We start from the raw sequence: 19,987 nt of genomic DNA, 5'->3' as shown, positions 1-19,987 counted from the left end.
GACTAAGGATAAAGGCCACCATAGATGATCAGCATCAAGGGTATGTCTAGACTGCATCCCTCTGTTGGCAGAGGAATGAAGATTAGGGAGGTCAACATTGCAAATGAAGCAGGGATTTAAATATCCCACACTTAATTTGCATAAAAATGGTCACTGTTTTTGCCGACTGAGCACTTTGTCGGCAAAAAGAGGCAGACTAGAGGGGGATATGTTGAGAAAGAAAGCCTCTTGCAAGGAGGCTTGCAGGATCTGTTGAAAAAGACTTTCTTTCTCCACAGATCCCCCCTAGACTGCGTCTTTTGGCTGACAAAGTGCTGAGTCGGCAAAAATAGCTACCATTTTTATGCAAATTAAGTGCAGGATATTTAAATCCCCTCTTCATTTGCAATGTCTACCTGCCTAATCTGCATCCCTCTGCCGACAGAGGGTTGCAGTCTAGACATGCCCTTAGAGAAGATTGCATCAAAGTCTCTTTACTGACAAAATGTTCTGAAAAGGCTCATTGCCATTGTGAGAATGCTTGCTACCCAAAACCTAGCACTGCCTGGCACTTCAGATCAGCTGTATGTGCCAAACAATGGAAACTTCCTTAACATTGTGGAGTTGATGGCTGAGTTTGATGCTGTACTACAGGAGCATCTAAGAAGAGTCACTGTTCAATAAATGTAAACACACCACTCACTACCTTGGAAAAATAATTCAAAATGAGATCATACAGTTACTGGCAACAAAAGTCAAACAGAAGATTGTGGCAGAGCTGAAGGCAGCAAGATATATCTCTGTTATTCTGAACTGCACACCCCGACAAATGCCTTTAATGGTGCATTTTGTAACAACAACAGAACCTAGTGAAAATGTCCCTGCAATGGTGACTGTCAGAGAGCATTTTCTAGAATTTATTGACATTAATGATACTGCAGGAGCTGGTATGACAAATGTGCTTCTTAAAAAGCTGGAAGACACGGATCTGAGAGTTAAACCCTCGAGCTTTTTTTGTCCTATGCAGTTCTCATTCATTGAACTTGGTGGTCAGTGATGCAGCATCAGCTTCTAGCGAGGCTGCTGAATTTTTTAATGTAATTCAAAGCATCTATGTATTTTTCTCTGCATCAACTAATCGATTATAAATTTTGAAGTAACATCTGGAAACATCCTCTCTGACACTAAAACCACACGATGGGAAAGCTGAGTGGAGGTGATAAAGCCTATCAAACACAAAATTGGGAAGATAGATGATGCCATAGTTGCCATTATGGGAAGATAATTCTATGACAAGAACTGTTTGTGGGAGAACAGTGGCAGAGGGAAATGGAATCACCAGAAACATACATAACTTCAAATTTTTGTGTGGCTTAGTGTTGTGGCATGACATACTGTTTGAAATAAATGTTGTAAGCAAGTATAAGTTTTGGTTAGTCTATAAGGTGCCACAGGACTCCTTGCCTGTTTTAAACAAGAGACTCCAAGGTGTTGACCTTGATATATCTAGAGCAATGGAACAACTGGACAAAGCAAAGTCATACCTACAGTCTTACTGGTCAGATGAGGGATTTCAAAACATTCTGAAGAGTGCATGGAAGTTGGCAGAGGAACTTCACACTGAAGCTATTTTCCCGCTCAGTCAAGAATACAAGAGTCACTGAAGAAGAAGACATTTTGATTACGAGGCATGGGATAATTCCACAAAAGACCCCAAACAACAATTCAAAGTTGAATTCTTTAATCAGGTGCTAGATTGTGCAATACGGTCAGTTGAAGAATGTTTCATGCAACTCCAAGAACACAGCAGTATATTTGAGATGTTGTATGATATTCCAGAACTCCTCACTATACCTGAAGAAGACCTACACCAGCAATGCAGGGCACTAGAGACAGTGATGACACAGGATGACATGCGTGATATTCATGCGAGTGATTTAGGCGATGAACTGAAATCCCTTTCAAGACACATTTCAGCAGGATTAACTCCAAAGGCTGTTCTGGAATATATATGCACAAATAAGATGACCACCATCTTTCCAATGCTTTTGTTGCTCCGTGCATACTTCTAACACTTCCTGTAACAGTTGCCAGTGGAGAATGCAGCTTCTCAAAGCTGAAGTTGATAAAAACACATCTACGCTCCACAATGACACAGAAGAGACTGGTCGGCTTTGCAACCATCTCAACAGAGCATGAGCTGCCCAGACTGTGGACCTTTAGGAACAGTTCAAATCTTTGCAACTAAGAAGGCATGGAAAGCACCACTTTAATTATTCAAACCAATAACAATGCCAGTGTTTACTATGTAGACAAGAAAAGTTACATTTGCTATACAGGCGTTTGAAAGTTAAGTGTTACTTAAAATTTTTGAACTAGGCATTTTAAGTTGTTGGTTCTCTTTTATTGGGGTAGGTAGTGTTGTGCTTAAAAGAAGCACCCGGGATCTTTTTCAGAGAGATAAGGCAACACACCACATTTATTGAACATACCTAGATCAATCAATATTTATCATATGCATATGACACATTACATTCATGCACTCACACACACACACAAGCACACTCCGTTTTGTTGTTACCAAAAGTTGCTCCCCCTCATTGCACTGGCCAGGTGAGTTAGATGGCGGAGGGGTGGAGCCAGGCTTTTACCGATCCGGATAGATGCTCTCATGTTGACAAGAGGAAAACCCGGGGTCCCTCTGCAAGATGCCTCCTATTTATCCCTCTCATGCAGCCAATTAGTCATCACCTCACCTTTCTTAATGCTGCTTCAAAGAAAGTTCTTCCAAGGGCAGGCACTTGCTGCTTGACTCCCAAGGCATCTGTATGTCCAGTCTTCTTAATGAGCTCACTTTGCAGGTATTGTCTTAGATCTGGCTCCCAGCCCCTCTCCACCCTTGCAACTGCTGCTGGAGGTGCTCCCCTTTCATTCTCCATTCACACCTCATTCATTTCAACAGGACAATCAAGGAAAGGGGAGAGCTCACAAGACATTTTTTCTTACAAGATCTATATATCTTAATACAAAGTTATAGGAGAAGTGTTACAGAGATTCTATAAGAACACTTAACAAATATATGTCTAAAAGGACAAGATCTTAATACAAAGTATAATATTACAGGGATTTCTCCTCAGTAGCAGAGCAGTACCATGAGAGGAGTAGAACAGGAAGAAGGCAGAATTGAGACCTTGAAAAGTTTTGGCCCAAGCGAGGGGGCATGAGGGCATCATTTGAGCTCCCTGCCTCAGGTGACAAAACGTTGTGGGCTGGCTCTGTGTGTCATGTTGTTGTGCTCTATTAAACAGCTGCTGTGTTCTAGGCCAGAGGAGAAAAAAGGCATTGCGGTGCTGAGTGGCATGATCTCCCTATATTTAGTATGTAAGCATCGGAACCAGTTGCAACATTCAGATCCAAAGATGAGCTGATGGGAAAGTTTTGAGATGCATAACTGCTGGATTTTATTTTGGACCCTTCTGTAATAGTTTCTAACTATGTTTGAGAATTTAGCAAAGCTTCCACATTAAGGGTACTGTAAACAGCAGGCAAGTACGGTTATTTTAGTGTTAGATTATTACTTACATTGTAATAATTCCCGACAGAACTGAGCCAGCCAAGTGATGATTGTTCTCAAAACTCACTGGTTCTAATGAAGGTGCTAGATGCTGTAGAAACAGGGAACTAATCAGAGTTCCTGTCCAGAAGAGCTGATTATCTACACACAGGCCTTCCCCCTTCTGCCCATGCATCTGATGTTTACCACTATTTACCATATCAAGTTTAACCACAAATTTCCAAAAGTTTACACAGAGCTCTCCTTCAGGTCTGGAAGTAGAGTATCACCGCTAAATACATAAGAAGTTAGCACATATTTCAAGGGACAATTCAAGTCCAAGAGGTCTATTAACAGTCTTCCAGTCCTGGGCAAGAAAGGAAAAGGAAAGGGAAAAGCAGCTGGGGAAGGAGTAGTTGTCAGTGGGCTATAGAATTTAATCTGGCAAGTGTGCCATAAATGCATTAGCAAGATAGTCATTTTTGACTGCCATGATGTATGCCCAGAGCTCAACAGGAGACACAGTGTAGTCCAGCCAAATAAAAATAAATGTTAAGCATCCCCAGAAGGAGCAAAATGAATTTTCAGTCTAATCATGGAAGGGAAAAGTCCACTGTCTTTGCCACCCTATGATCATGAAGAATAGATTTGTTTATACGTAGGAAAGTCCTATACACATAAACCACACTGTTGATGATGAACAAAAAACAGGATTCAGCTCATTTCCTTTGATTAGTCTTGGTGCAGTAAGAAGTACTTAGAGAAGTAAGCAAAAATAGAAATTTATTTAGTCAGTAAAGTCAGCTGACAGAATATACAGAGGCAATAGTTCCAAAGTGTGAAAGGTGCTATTTCAACGGTTTCTTTTTCAGAGTAGAACTAGGTTTCAGGGCTAACAGCCTCACACTTGTTTCCAGTGTCTCCTATTCTGGCTATGCATGTTTTGCCTATGGATTTTTCTACAAAAGCAGAATAAAAATCAAGTGAAAAATGCATAGCCCTTTTGCTACTTAAATTCACTTATCTTATGTGTTATTATACTTTCTTTCATTGCCAGCAGATCTAAATCTAGATCTAGATTTAGATATAGATCTAATCAAAGCTGAAATTTACAATGCTCCTCACATGCTGAGAATTGTAATATCATAAAGAATAGAAGCATATAAATATGAAGTTAGTGTTTCTTTCAATACTGTGAAGTTTTGTGCCATAATTGAATTCAACACAGGGTGACCATGTGGGAAATAGTTTCCATGCAAATAAATCATGCATTTCTTTATGACTGAGATACAATAAGTAGGCCCTCTTTATTAATTTCTTTATATTTTTAAATCAAATCAGTTGGCTACTGAGTAGTTTCCATGGAAAGCGCCTGATGGCATGTTGTCTGGATAAGCTCTTTTGGAGGAATTGGGGTGCACATGGCTCTATTGTCTCTACACAATAACAGAGTATGTGTTACATGAATCTCTAAGAGTATGTTTACACTAGCCCCTTAGTTCGAATTAGGGAGGCTAATGTAGGCATTCGAACCTGCAAATGAAGCCCGGGATTTAAATATCCCGGGCTTTATTTTCATCTTCTCGTCCAGTTGCCATTTTTAAATCCCACTAGTCCAAACTAACTGCCCATGGCTACACGCAGCAGTCAAATGTTAATTCGAACAAAGTCCTTAGTTATTAGTTTGAACTAAGTCTTTAGTTCGAATTAACGTTTGACTGCAGCGTGTAGCCGCGGGCAGTTAGTTTGGACTAGTGGGATTTAAAAATGGCAACTGGACGGAACATGCAAATAAAGCCCTGGATATTTAAATCCCGGGCTTCATTTGCAAGTTTGAATGCCTACATTAGCCTCCCTAGTTCGAACTAGGTGGCTAGTGTAGACATACCCTAACAGAGGAGATAAATGAGAACGTTACTGAAAAATATAAGCGGTTTTATGCCCTCCGCAAAGACAACAGATGTCAGTGGAAAGATTCCTACTGATTTCAAATATCTCTGGATCTGTTCTTTCAAAGTGCAAAAGCCCTGTCCCACCCCATTACCCATTTCCCTCAATGGATGGGAAAGACCTTCTCGCAGTAGTGCTCTGGTTTCACAATGAAGGAGAGGGAGAGGAGAGGCTCAGTAAAGGCCCACAAGGTAGTAGATACCCTGACATGGAGTTTATTTCCCCCAGAGGCCTCCAGTGTTTTATTGCAGGGGTATAAAGGAACATTTTCCAGTCTTCCCCTCTGTAGACATGGAGCCAGTCGCAGTCCTCAGGCTGGACTGGTAGCCAAGGAGCCTCCCTTAGGCCATGTCTACACTAGTTAATTATTCTGAAATTACTAAATTTGATTTAACAACTCCCGATTTAACAAAATCCATCTAGCATGACCACACTATGGGGAAGCCTTGAAATTAGTCTGAGGCAGGCTCTGTGGACATGCTATCTCAGATATAGAGTCCCAGAAGCACAGGGGAGTACTTAGTTTGAATTATTCTGGGCAGTACTTATTTCGAAATAGTGTCATTGGCACACTACCACTAATTTGAAAGAACTATTTAAGGATTCGCATTACTCCTAATGAAAAGCAGGAGTACAGATTTTGAATTAAGAGGCCGGTTATTTCAAAATAACAGGCTGGGTAGTGTGGATACTCCACTTATAAATTCGACCTAAGGGGGTTATTTTAAAATAAAGTCCTAGTGTAGACCATGGCTAACTGTGCAAACTTCTCTATAGGGATTGGGGAGGGATTCTGTCCAGATGTAGCATTACCTAGTATAAGAAAGGGCCAGATTTCTAAATAATTAACCATTAGTGTGATTCTTCCACTTTAGGAGGAAGAACTATTGGGGTCCAACAGATTCTGCTGCAGTAGCTGATGTAATTAAATGTCATGAATCCCAAGGGAACAGTGGCTGAAGCGACAGAATAGCATTTCAGCAAAGTACAGTGGTCGTATATAAAAAGCTACACAGAAACCAAAACAGGCACCTTTCCCGTCCATTTGTCAAAGAGCCTTGCAATTCGGGTGTGAAGGCAGATGAAACAATACATATTGAGGAAAGAAATTAATCTCTATCCAGAGTATTTTCATAAATAAAATATAACAAGAATCATGGCATGTATGTGGAATTCTCACAACAGTTTTTGTTGTTGTTTGTCACTGTTTCAATTCCTTGGTTGAAATCTAAAACAAACCTTGGAAATTACACTCTTGAAGCAATAATTCTTACACTGTGTTTCTAAGGCTTCCATTCGGAATATTTAATGATGTGCTCTAGAAAAACAAACTCTTATTGCAGTGATACAGACTGAAAGACACATGAGCTATCCTGACTTCCTTGTGCTCCCCAAACATTCCTTGCATGAAAAGGGTGTTCAGGATCAGGCCCAAAGAAGGTCTGGAAGGTATCATACCATGGTCCCTGCCCAGAGTAAGGTATGCCAGTATACTAGAGGCCATAACTAATAGTCCAGCACATCTTTTCTTACTTTCTGTTCGAATCCATTGCTACAATCAGTTACGGGTAGGACCAGGGATACTGATGTAACTACCAGTGGGGAATGTGATGTGGGTACACTCTTCTCTTTAATTTGAAAGGAGGGCAGTGAGCTGCAAAGAAACTGCTGTGAATGTAAATACCTCTCTAGGAAGAGACTCGCAGTCATAAAAGGCAAGTTGTGTTTCTGAAAGATGTGATGTGCAAGCCCAATGATCAGATTCTGTTTAGTCTTGTGTTATGTAGTGACAAAGAACAGCAAGGTGATTTGAAGGGTTTAGAAGTGACTACACTGAACTCCTCGCTGGAGGGTGATGGGCAGGAGTAAGCAAAACTGTTTAAGCAGAGACCGAAATGAGTAAAGTGAGACAATTTTCACTTTGTAATGAATCCCTCAGCTGTCAAAAACAGCCCCCATGACTAGATAAATTAGAATCCCCCTCCCCTACACACACAACCACAATGTCTAGATACATGAGATCTATCTCTTTGGAGCCCGTGGGCTAGAACCAGTACTCTAAAGGCACTGGCTTCTACCTTCCTGAGCTAAAAGAAATGGCTCAGGCTATGTCTACACTGCTGTTTTTTTGTGGCAGAAAATATGTAAATCGCACTCTCATTTGCACATCATCTGCCGATCCTTTTTATGGAAGAGTTTTTGCTGCTAAAAAGCCCCATGTACATGGGGCCATTTGTCAACAAAAACCCTTTTCTGTAAGATCCCTTATTCCACAAAAAATGAGGTTTACAGGATCTTGCGTAAAAGGGTTTTTCTCTGACAAATGGCCCCATCTACACGGGGCTTTTTAGCAGCAAAACCTCGTCCACAAAAAGGACCAGCAGAAGATATGTAAATGAGAGCACAATTTGCATATCTTCTGCCGCAAAAAAAGGCAGTGTAAATGTAGCATCAGGCTGGTGGCAGTAGAAGATCCATGACAGTATTTGGAACAGGCCCTATAGGACATAGACACAAGCACACACAATATTGGGATTTTAAAAATCAATGGATGTTGGGCACCAGCTGCCTTAGGGCTTTTGGGAGATCACCACTCAACTAATAGGTGATAGACTGAAGAAGAATGGTGCATGAATACTTGTAGCCTAAGTGAGTTTGTTTTATTCCCTTGAGGGTACATCTACACTGCACTGTTATTTTGAGATAATTAGAATTATTTCTAAATAACAATGTGAGCACAGGCAGTCCGTTATTTTGAAATAGTTTTGAAATAACTGAAAGCTTATTCTGAAATCTGTAAACCCCATTCTATGAGGAATAATGCCTATTCTGAAATAGCTATTTCGAAATAAGGCGTGTGTAGACACTCCACTGCTGCAATTTTGAAATAGCCCCTCACCGGGGCTATTCTATGTTATTCCTCCCCAGCGCCTCCTACGACTCTCAATTGAGATAGCACATCTACATTAGGGAAGCCTGCCTCGGGCTAATTTTGAGGCTTCCCTGTAGTGTAGACGTGCTAATTCAAAATAAACTATTTTGTAATAACTATTCTCAAATAGCTAATTTCGAAATAAGCATGCAGTGTAGACTTATCCCTATTCTTGAGGACCTGATCCTGAAAGCATGCTGGCTGAGGAACTCCCATTGACATGCAGGGTCAGATTTAAGGACTGGATCTAAAGCCCATTAAAGCTACCAGGAGACTATTTGGTAATTTCAACCCTTCCTGATGTTGTACAAAGCCCATTGAATTCCTGTAGCTTCTAAAACCCAGCTGGAATCTCTCTAGCCAAGAGTCCTGGAGGTCAGATTGTTGCATTTATACTCACTTAAGGCAGAATTGGAGGAGGAGGAAGTCATTTTGATAGAGGAATTCTAGAAAAAAGGAACTGATGTCACAGTTTTGCAGGTACTAATACAAAAGAGATGTTTTATTTAGAGAAACAACAGTATAAAATCAAGAGGAAATAAACACCCAGGATTTTTTTTTTCCTCTGGAGAATGACTTCGGTGCAATAATATTGCCAGGATTTTATACCCTGTAAACCTAAAATAAAACAAACTAATCATACTCTCCTTTTTCATGTTTTCAAAGGCTGTTCTTCTTCTGAAAAGTTAATGATTTTACTGAAATGCAATGGCCCCTATTTTCATGGGTATTTTCCCAGTGTTCCCTGAGTAGGCTGAAAAATAGTTCTCCCTCCATTGCCTGACCAGGAAATGATGACACTCAGACAAACCAAATTAGTCTGTTAGGGCAACTTCCATTAGTCCAGCAGCTGCTTAGGACAAAGTAGAGTGTTTCACTGCAAAAATTGGCATGCCAAAAATATCTACATTGGTCCCAGGATATTACAGAGACGAGGAGGGTGAGTAAAAGAGAACTACTAAGGTAAGGCAGGTCTACACCGTTTCTTACGTTGATTAAATTTTCATGTCTTGGGGATGTCAAAAGTCCTCCCACAAGTGAAGCAAGTTTCACACAGCCCCTCCCCAGCTCTGTGTTATCAGGAGATCCTCTTCTACCCACATAGCTTCTGCTTCTTGCAAAGGAGAAATAAATATGCCAACACTCTCCTGTCAGCATGATGCATCTCCCCCTGATATGCCAGAGTAGTGCAGCTGTTCTGGTGTAGCTCTATAGTGTAAATGTGACCCCCAGTAATTGAAGGATGCCAAAGGTGGAGAAATAATTGGCTAACAGATTATTGTTAACAGGAGTGTTAAGTCTGTGGTCTAATGGACATTAAGTCTGGTTGGAAATCTGCAAATGTTAGTCCCAATTTTGTTCTCACTGTCACTGGTCTAAATCTGGAGCAGCACCATTTAATGTCAGTCAAGCTACTTTGGATAGGAGTTGGGTTTCTGAGCCTGGTGCTTCTTTGCAGAGAGTGAGTAGATGTGTGCCTGAACTATAGAAAAACAAGGTGTGCCCCCTATTGGATGTTCATGGTGAATTAAATGATCGGAATGTTGTTAATAGTTTGCACGTTTATTGGGTAAAAATAGGTCAAGCTATAGGATTCAGATTTGAATCCGAGTCTGGATTTCACACACCCTCAATGTTCATAGCAATTCAGATTTGGGATTCTGCTGTCTGTTCGCCTGTCTAATTTATGGGAGTTTCTAGTTGTCGTCATCATCAGCTCATGAACTGTGTAAATCTCTATAGCTCCACTGACTTTAATCTCCTGAAAAACAGTCTGGTAGAGACCATTGCCTTTTTAAAATATAGTACTTCTCTACTGAAGAGGGGGGTGGGAATATAGTGCAGTAAAGATTTGCCATCAAGGGACGAGACTGCATTACCATCTCTTTTAAAACAGAGAGTGTAATTAGTGTGTTATGTTGATCGCTCTGCCTGTGATTCTGTCAGACCTGTTAGAAACAGTTTCATAGGAGATTTCTACTTGTTTCCATTTTGAAAGGATCAAAGTGGATCCATGTTTGGGGAAAGAATGTTTCCACAACATTTTTATTACTATTTAAATAAAAAAATATGTTGTTCAAAATAATAATTGAACATCCTCAGTAAACAAAAATAGCTGATATCTTTATGTATGGAAAATCATAAAAAATGGAAGAATGATTGCAAACACAATTTGAATAAACATGTTCATTAAACTTTTGATTACAAAGACATGGAAACTTTTAAATGCCAAGGTTTCCTAAAAGTTCTGTTGTAAGGTTTTCTTTCTTGTCAGAAGATCTGAACGAGTGGAAGTGTTTTACCAGCTCTAATTAGTTTTCAGCAAGGAGTCTTATCTGACAACATGGAGAGGGTGGTATCAGAATTTTCTGACACTAAAGAGCTCTCTAACGGGTGCTTTTCCAAGAACTGAATTGCAGCCTTGACCCATCATTGTGATGGTTAATAAGATGTAGTCGTTCTGTTATAATAGTTTATTGGTGTAGATGTGTTTACAGTTCTTCTGCTCTGTTGTCAGTTGTTCATGGTTGATAATTTTGAGGTAGGGCTGGAAAGAGACAGTGTAGTGAGACAGAGTGGCCTCCCTCCAGACTGGAAAGCAAAGAGGCAATACCTTCCCCTTGGTGGGTGGAGCCAAATCTGCCACGCCCCATTCCCCACAACGAAGTACCAGGGTGGGACCAGAAGTATAAAAGAGAGGCTCCACAGAGCAGTTGGGACAGATCCGTTGGAGGAGAAAGACAACCCTGCTATGTTGCAGCACCTAGGAGGTAACAGACCCTGAGGAAGAGCTGCCAGGATTACCTTTGGCTGTGTGCCCCAAGGAGCCGGAGAACCCCTGGGAGCCACGAAGGGGCCCAGGGGCCACTGATAACTGGTTAGCTGCAGTTATCAGCATCTCGGTTTACATAGTGTGGTTGGATCCCTGCCGACTAGGTGGCAGGTCACGCTGACACTGGTTTGGGTTGCAGTGTAGTGGGGTGGGCCTGCATGCCTCTGCACCTCTGCACCAGGCTGATTGACCTCCCCTGCCCTTTTCCAGGAGGCCTGTGTTCCCAGAAAAAAATTCTAGCACCCTAGACTGCCTTTCAACTGCACAACTCGCTGTTTGAGCCCCTAGACTATGGAGGTACTTCTCCCATTTACCTGCTTCCAGGGGATTGTGTTCTTTGGGGATGCCTGAGCCCAGGCTAAAACCTTCTCTCTGCTCTGTCCCACCCAAGAGCCTTTGAGCATACAGACTGTATTTGTTTCCTGTCCACCTGAACCACAGCTCAGGGTAACGCCTGCCTCTGGCTTGACCCTGACCAAGGGGCTAGAGCTACGTGACAGCCTGTTATTTGTTATCAGCACTGTTGTGGGGCTGCAAACCAGGTTTCCCTCAGGGCCTTGCCTACCCAGAGGCAGAGGCACAGGCCCCAAACTATTATTGTGAGTTGCTTCTGCTAGATGGGCCTAGAACTAAAACTGCAGATGCCTCAGCCCCATCGTGGTGATCCAAGGCCAACAGCAGGCCCCCCCAAAACAGTGTAGTAGAGTGGCCTTCTACCCCCCACTGGAGAGTGAGAGGGCACTCGGAGCAAAAATAGCTTGGAGATGTTGCATAGGAAGAAGGAGGTGAGATTTAGCGACCGTCTGTATGCAAGAGTTAAAGGAAAGAGATGTCAAGGATATCTCCAAAATTTGGTTCTGAAGAAAACAGAGGACAGTGGTGATAATCTTCCACTATTAATGTTATTGGTGTGAGCCTATCATCTATTCATAGAACAGAACTCCAGTCAGCCAGGTAAGGTTCAAGCACAGAACAAAATAGAGGAGAACAGGAGAAGATGAGGAGGTAACCGTAGTCAGCTGAATCCTCGCATGCAAGATCACTGAGATTAGGAGGTTTTTGCATATTTCCTCTCTAATTAATTTTTCTGATATCTCAAAAGATGGAGAAAAGACCTGATGTAGTCCATCGTGAAATGTGTAAAGAGACTTGACTTACCCTTGTGATCATTTTTTGCCCTGGCGTGTGAGGGTCTGGAATTGGATATTGTACTGCTCTTATGATGCTTTCCTACCCCCAGTTATTGGTCAGAGAGTATCCAAGTGACCATTCTGTAAATGTTAGTCCTGGTTCATTTGCGGTTATTAAAAAATGAGCTGTTTTGTAAATGTGATTGAGACCAATGGGAGGGTGGGACAGGAGATGCCGATAAAATAGTATGACAACAAAATACTCTAACTCTGATTTTAAGGTCATAAGGGACCATTATGATCATGTAATCTAACTTCCCGCATACTACAGGCCACAGAACCACCCGCTGCTCAACCCTTAAGAGATCCCAACCTTCAGTTCAGTTTCTGACATTTTTAAAATCAGGATTTAAAGACTTCATATTACAAGAAATCCACCATCCACTCTATTATCAACTACAGAGGAAAGAAGGGTCTTTCAACAGAACATAAACATTCAGGAGGAGTGACACAAATCATCTCTTGCAGTAAAGAGAAACGTGACAACATTACCAAAACAACCTGATTCCTAACCCCCCCATACATGTAAACAGACAATTGTAACACAGGAGGGGGAAAGAGAAGGCTGAATCGAATAGTTTGTTTGAAATATTTGAAATCTGGCTTTTGTCCTTGTGAGGTTTCTACAAGGGGAGCAGTGCATTTAAGACACTCCTCCATCGATGCACTTTCTGATTCTATATAGTATTACAGCATTTACCAGGAGTTGCTCAGGTCCTTGTGGGGGCATAGGGCAGAGGGTGGGGTACTCAGAGGTTAGGGCCGGAAGGGGGGCTCACTGGGGCTGCCCGTGGTGGCAAGGACAGCACTGCTCCAGTAACAGTGGCTTCCTGGGGTGCCAGGGGCCACACCACACAGCTGGCGGCTCCTCACAGGGGGCTAGGATTGTGCTGCCCATCCCCAGACCATGTCCCCTCCCAGGGGAGAAGGAGGACCTGGCGCTTGGTGGCCCCAGCCTGGAGCTCCTTGGGGGGGCTGTGGCAGGCGCACTGCTGGCCAGTGGGACTCCCCCACTTTTGGCACTGCAGAAGAGGAACCCAGGGAATGCGGATTTGGGGCCGAGGGCCTATTTACCCGGGGCCGGTGGCTGGCAATATGGAGAGCCCTGGTCTCATCTGGCCACTCTCTTCCTGATGTGGCCGCCCCCCTGTAGTCACTCTGCTGTATAACTGTCGCCCCATGCTCGCTGCTCCAGTGGTCATTGCAGAGCATAACTGTCCCTACTCTCTGACCCCTCCCTGTTCATGCAATGGAAAATAATCCCATTCTAGGCACTTCCCATTTTCCTGGCACAACCAAAACCTGACCTTGCTTTAAGTCAGCGTAATAGGAAATTGCATGCCAAATTTGGTGGTTCTAGCTCTTCTCATTTACGATTTCTTCAACAAACGGACTCGCAGATGGACAGACTCATGGACAGACAGATGCCCAAACTCTCTAAAATCTATATATATCATAGATTAAAGCCATATCCTGAAGAGGAGATGGAGTTAGTAGGGATGAGTGCACAAATACTGCCTTGGAAGCACGTTTCATTTGCTCATCTGATACAAAACATGTGCAGTCCACTTTGGTTAATAGCAGAAGTTTATGCATCTGCATGTAGCTCCTTTGTAATAATTAGAATACAACACCACTAGTTATAGAGAACTCACTGTCATATATGTAACAGCTCAGGCACTATGTGGCCCTATCAATCTTTTCCTTCATCTGTGAAACACGTAACAGAAATACTCAACTAGACATTTTAGTAAAGAACTATGCAGCATGGTAAGGTGTGGTGTATTAATTTCAACAATCAGCAACATTGTAAGCCAAGCCAAACCGTATCTTGCAATCCCCTTGATGACGGTATCATATACACACACCTTGTAAGATTTGAAGTCCACATCATAATACTTTACATAACTGACTATTGCTAGCATATGCAGTTGTTTTAGGGACCATCTATACTGAAGGGCTTAATTGAAAATAAGCTATGCAAATTGAGCGATGTCAAGTGCATAGCTTATTTCAAAATACCTTATTTCAAAACAGGAAGTGTCTACACAGCACTTATTTCAAAATAGAGCATTCGTCCTCCAACTTCCCTTACTCCTCGTAGAGTGAGAGTTACAGGAGTAGGAGTAAGAAGTCCTCCAGCTTAACACTATTTTGACACTATTTTGAAATAACTACCCGTTGTGTAGACACGGACTAAGTTATTTCAGAATAGCGCTAGTTATTTCAAAATAATGTTGCTGTGTAGACGTACCCCTTGGATAAAACTGAGGAAGGGATTTTTTGGGGTGTGATTTCCTTTGCTGCTAGTGGTGAAACCTCCCCTTTGGGAATGCTCATACAATTCTAAGTATTTTTCAAATTAAGGGAACCTTTATGTTGTCTTTGTGAAGAAGAAAAATTCAGGCTCAATATTATGCTTTGACTGAGGGTAGGTGGGAGAAAGCAACTATCCCTATCAAGCCTGGGGCCAGTTTCTGGTGCAATATAAAGAAGCCTTAGGGCTTTTCTAAACTGTATACATCATAACTGCCCCTGAAGAAGAATATTAGTTGGAAATAGTGGGAGTGCAGTGCATTTGAGACATGCCAGCTTCTGTTGGGCAGTCTTCTTGTGTGTTTTAAATGTCAGAGATCAGGATGGGTTTCGGTGCAGGGCCATTTACACAGGAATAATCCTCAAGAGTATGTCTATGCTAGCCCCCTAGTTCAAACTAGGGTGGCTAATGTAGGCATTCGAACTTGCAAATGAAGCCCGGGATTTAAATATCCCAGGCTTCATTTGCATGTTCCCGGGCGGGCGCCATTTTAAAATCCCCTTAGTTCAAACTGACTGCCCGCGGCTACACGCAGCAATCAGATGTTAATCTGAACTAAATCCTTAGTTCGGATTAACTGTTTCATCTTATTGCAGGAGGAGTAACAGTTAATCCAAACTAAGGATTTAGTTCGGATTAATTTCTGACTGCCGCGTGTAGCCTCATTCCACGTGGAATGAGGAGTACAGCTAGTTCGGATTAGGAAGCCTAATCCGAACTAGCTACTCCGTGCTGCGTGTAGCCGCGCGGCACGGGGTTCGAACTGCCGGCATTTAAAAATGGCGCCGGCCGGCTTTATGCAAATGAAGCCCGGGAAATTCAAATCCCGAGCTTCATTTGCAAGTGCGGTATGCCTACATTACCCTCCTAGTTCGAATTAGGAGGGTAGTGTAGACATACCTGTAGTGAGGCAGAGATCTGGTCTATAGTTTATAAAATGCTCTGCAAACCTTCAGGATGAAAGCTGCTATAAGTGAAATGTTATTTTATTATTCTATTCACAAAAGGAAAGTCTTGAAAGATGTTCTGTGTGTGGTTTGCTGTCCCATATGTATGAGCTGTGATTAGAAATGCACCAATCGCTGTTCTAGGGCCAAATCTTTCAGTCTTTACTCAGAACCGCCTTCCTTTCCCCCCCCCCCAACCTCTCATTGATGTACATATGGGGGAAGGTGCTCTAGATTCTCAGGAGGCACAGTCACTGTTTGTGACTGGAATTTCTTATTCATGAACATACTTCTCTTCTACCTTTTATATTGTGCCTATTGGATTTCCTGGGCTCTGGTGGGTGTTTTGCATAGGTAAGGAGTATAATATTTGGTTCCGTCTCATTTGATACTTTCTCAGGGACTCTACCCACGGAAAAGCTATTTGCTTCTCACTGACTTATTTGAAATTCACATATTACATCTGCTTTTCTAGGAAGGTGTGGTGGTGCATGCTTTTAGTATGAATTGTTGGCTGATTCTTTGCAAATGTATCACCTGTGATTCACAGTTACAGTAGTGCAAATTCATCCACAATTGCTGGTTTTGTGAATACACATAAATATATCAGACCCCATAATCATACAAATGTAAAGTACCTCAGTTAGGTATTCTATTCCGAGCCCATTATTATAGACGAAAGGTACAGGTATATATCCTCTTATTGCTGTATGAGAGATTTCTCATTGAGATTAGTTGTAAAAATGTTCAAAAGGACATTGGGTCATGACTCCCATTTTAATGGGGTTACCAGGGCTGGTGTAGACTTTCTGATGCTTGGGGCTGAAGTTGGAGCCTCACTTCCTGGTGCCTAAACCAAAGCACAAGCACTTACGCCCTTGGTGGTGGGACTCCTGTCACATTGCAGCCCCGCTTGCCTGGCAGTGAAGCCTGTGGGCGGTGAGGCTCAGGCTTTGCTCACTCCCCCTGACCTGGTGTCATGTGGCCCTGGTCTATACTAGGGAGTTATTTCAAAATCACCCCCCCCCTTATTTTGAAATAATAAGCAGAGCCTCCACGTTACTCAGCCTGTTATTTTGAAATAATGGGCTGGTTATGTTGAAATCTGAAGTCTTGCTTTCCTTGGGGAATAACACTTCTTTCAAAATAGTTATTTCGAAATAGCGTTAATGTGGATCATTCGGTGCTGCTAATTTGAAATAATTGGCCACCAGAGGCCTCTCCCAGCTGCAGTTCTGACTGCTCTGGCCATACCTGACATCTCCACTGCTCCCCTTCTCCTGTGGAGCTTAAAACAGCAGGCTACTGGAGAAGGGCTTGTGGCATGAGGCCATTTTGGCAAGCTGCATGACAAATGATAGAGACATGGCAGATCCCAGAGCGCCCTCTGAGCCCCCCATGGCTACCAGCACTCCCACAGCACCTCAGCTGCCCCCAACCAGGGATGCAGGAGAGCACCGGCCAGGACTGGTGAGGAGATCCTGGACCTCATTGAGGTCTGGGATAAGGAGACCAATCTCCAGGATCTCTGCACCACAAAAAGGAATGCCAATGTGTATGGCCAGATGGCTGCCAGTCTGCACACTCACCTGGACCCTTGACCAGGTCTGCATGAAAATAAAACAGCTCTGGCAGGCCTACAACAAGGCATGGAGCAGAGCAGATGCTGTCACTGTTATGCCATCCTGGGAGGGAGGGAGCTGTCACTACTCCCCACCTCGGTCATCAAATCTGGCCAGGACACACCCAGCGTCAGCTGGGCAGGGTTGCAGAGAAGGCGACCAGCCAGGTGACAATGCCTGCCAGCCAGGACCTGCTCCTCACCCTAGAGCCTGTCCCTCCCCTGCACCCACACCCGCACAAGGTGTTTCCCAGGCTTCAGACAATCCCAGGGAAAGCACTTCAGGTGAGTTATATAATTTTTTCTATACCCATGGAGAGGCAGGCAGCAGGCTGTGAAAGGCTGTGTGCTCTTTACTCAGCCTGCATGGCCTGGGAGTCACACAACAGCCTGTGCATGTAGGTGCAAATGAAGTGCCAGTCTGGAGCACTCAGCCCCATGATGCTCTCACACAGGAATCCTTCAGTCCTTCTCACAAGGTCCCTGGAGAGGCCTGCCTTACTCTGGACTCCATGGCGGGATACCTTCCCATGACAAGCAACCACTAAGAAGGCTGGGGTCATAGAAACATACAGCAGTGCTGCATATGGCCCAGGGACATGTCTGCATTTGGGCAGCATTTGGAAATGTGGAGACTGATCCCGTTCATGGGAACTTCCCAGGAGGAGGAAGAGGAAAGGACCCCAATAGTACTCTCTCTGGAGAGCATCCTCTGTCGCTCACCTCCCTTCCCCCCCAACATCTCCCTCCTCTCTCCAGTGGCCAGGGATAGAAGTTATCTCTCTACTGGATCCTGTCAGTGCTGGAGCCAATGTGTGCAGGCCACAGAAGGAAGCTTAGCTGCCCCGTCCCCTCCTCCAGCACCTTCCAATGCCTGCTTGTCCTCGGGACATGGGTGTAGTGATGCTCCCTTGGGACATCTGTGCCCCTGCAGAAAAGTGCCCACTTTTGAGACAACATATGGCCTTTCTCGAAGCACATTGCCATCATCTGAACTGAGGCCTTAGGTGTTAGCACTGAGATCAGGGCTAGGCTTCATGGTCAGTGTCTCCTGGGATGACTGCCCTTGTCACTTTTCTTCACAGCTAGCCCAACTGTGAGGGTACGTCTAAACTACATGCCTCTGTCGGCAGAGGCATGTAGATTTGTTTGTTCAGCAAAGGCAAATGAAGCCGTGATTTAAATGATCGCGGCTTCATTTACATTTACATGGCTGCCGCGCTGAGCCGACAAACAGCTAATCAGCTGTTTGTCGGCTCGTGCGCTAGTCTGGACGTTCCACGAGGAATAACGGGGCTGCTGACAAAGGGCTTTGATGTTGACAGGGGGAACGTCCAGACTAGCGCGCGAGCCGACAAACAGCTGATTAGCTGTTTGTCGGCTCAGCGCGGCAGCCATGTAAATGTAAATGAAGCCGCGATCATTTAAATCGCGGCTTCATTTGCCTTTGCCTCTCTGTCTAATCTACATGCCTCTGCCGACAGAGGCATGTAGTCTAGACACAGCCTGAGTGTGATGTGTCCCCCATCTGCATTGCCCTCTGCACAGCTCTGTGGATCCGCAGGTCGAAATGCACCTGGGAGGACATAATAAGGGAGCAGATGGCCTGCCTCCAGTCCCTCAGTCAGGGGCTCGAAGAGGAGTGCCGGGAATGGGTCACTGACTACATGCAGAGGAAGGCTGCCTGGGACTAGCTGGCACACCAGCATGAGGCCATGTGCTCACCCCTCACCTCAGTGATAGAGCACATGGCCTCATGCATGGAGCAGGCCATCAGACACCTGCCTGCATCCCCCTGCATTGGCTTCCAATCCTAGCCCCCCCCCCCAGGGTTCACCAGGTTGCGACCTCTCAGGCAACTGAAGCCTCCCGAGCTACCGGAGGCAGGTGCCAGTCCCAGCCCCATCCCTTAGCCCCCCTCCTTCCTGCTCCCTTCTCACTCATTCCAGGTTCTTTCTCCAATCCCTCCCCTGCTGTGTATCCCCCAAATAAACAGCCTTGCTTTTTTTTCAAAAAAAGAGGCTTTTTTATTTGCTCTGTAAGGGATGGGGGAAGGTGAGAAGGGAGGGCAGGGGAAGGTAGGGGTGGGAAAGGAAAGGTGTCCACAGGGAATGCAGGGGCCCCTTGTGGAAAGGCATGAGGGATGATATCACAGGTGGCCTTGTGTGAAATTCTTTCTTAAGGACTCCCTGGTGAGCACAGCCCCTCGATGTGTTCATCCTATGGCAGTGGTGTCCGGCTGCTTGTATGTCCTGGCCAGTCTTCAGCCTCTGCCCCCCACTCTAGCAGGAAGCCTCCACTTTGCTCTCTCTCAGGTTGTGGAGCACACAGCAGGCCGCCACCATGAACGGGATGTTTTGCTTGCTGAGGTCCAGACGGGTGAGGAGACTCCTGAACCTCCCCTTTAAACAGCTGAACACGTGCACCACCACGCCGGAGCACCTGCTCAGACTGGAGTTGAAGTGCTTCTTGGTCAGGTTCAGGCTGTAGGACTTCATAAGCCAGGGGAGCAAGGGGTGAGCTGCATTGCCCAGGACGCATATGGGCATGTTCACCTCCCCGACTCTGATGGTGCAGTCAGGGAAAAAAGTGCCAGCATCCATCTTTCAGAATAGGCAGGAGTTCTGGAAGATGCAGGTGTCATGCATCCTCCCTGCCTACCCAA

The sequence above is a fragment of the Pelodiscus sinensis genome, chromosome 8 (assembly GCF_052426305.1).
Source record: "Pelodiscus sinensis isolate ZL-2025 chromosome 8, ASM5242630v1, whole genome shotgun sequence".
NCBI lineage: Eukaryota > Metazoa > Chordata > Testudines > Trionychidae > Pelodiscus > Pelodiscus sinensis.
Note: the sequence above shows the minus strand (reverse complement) of the source record.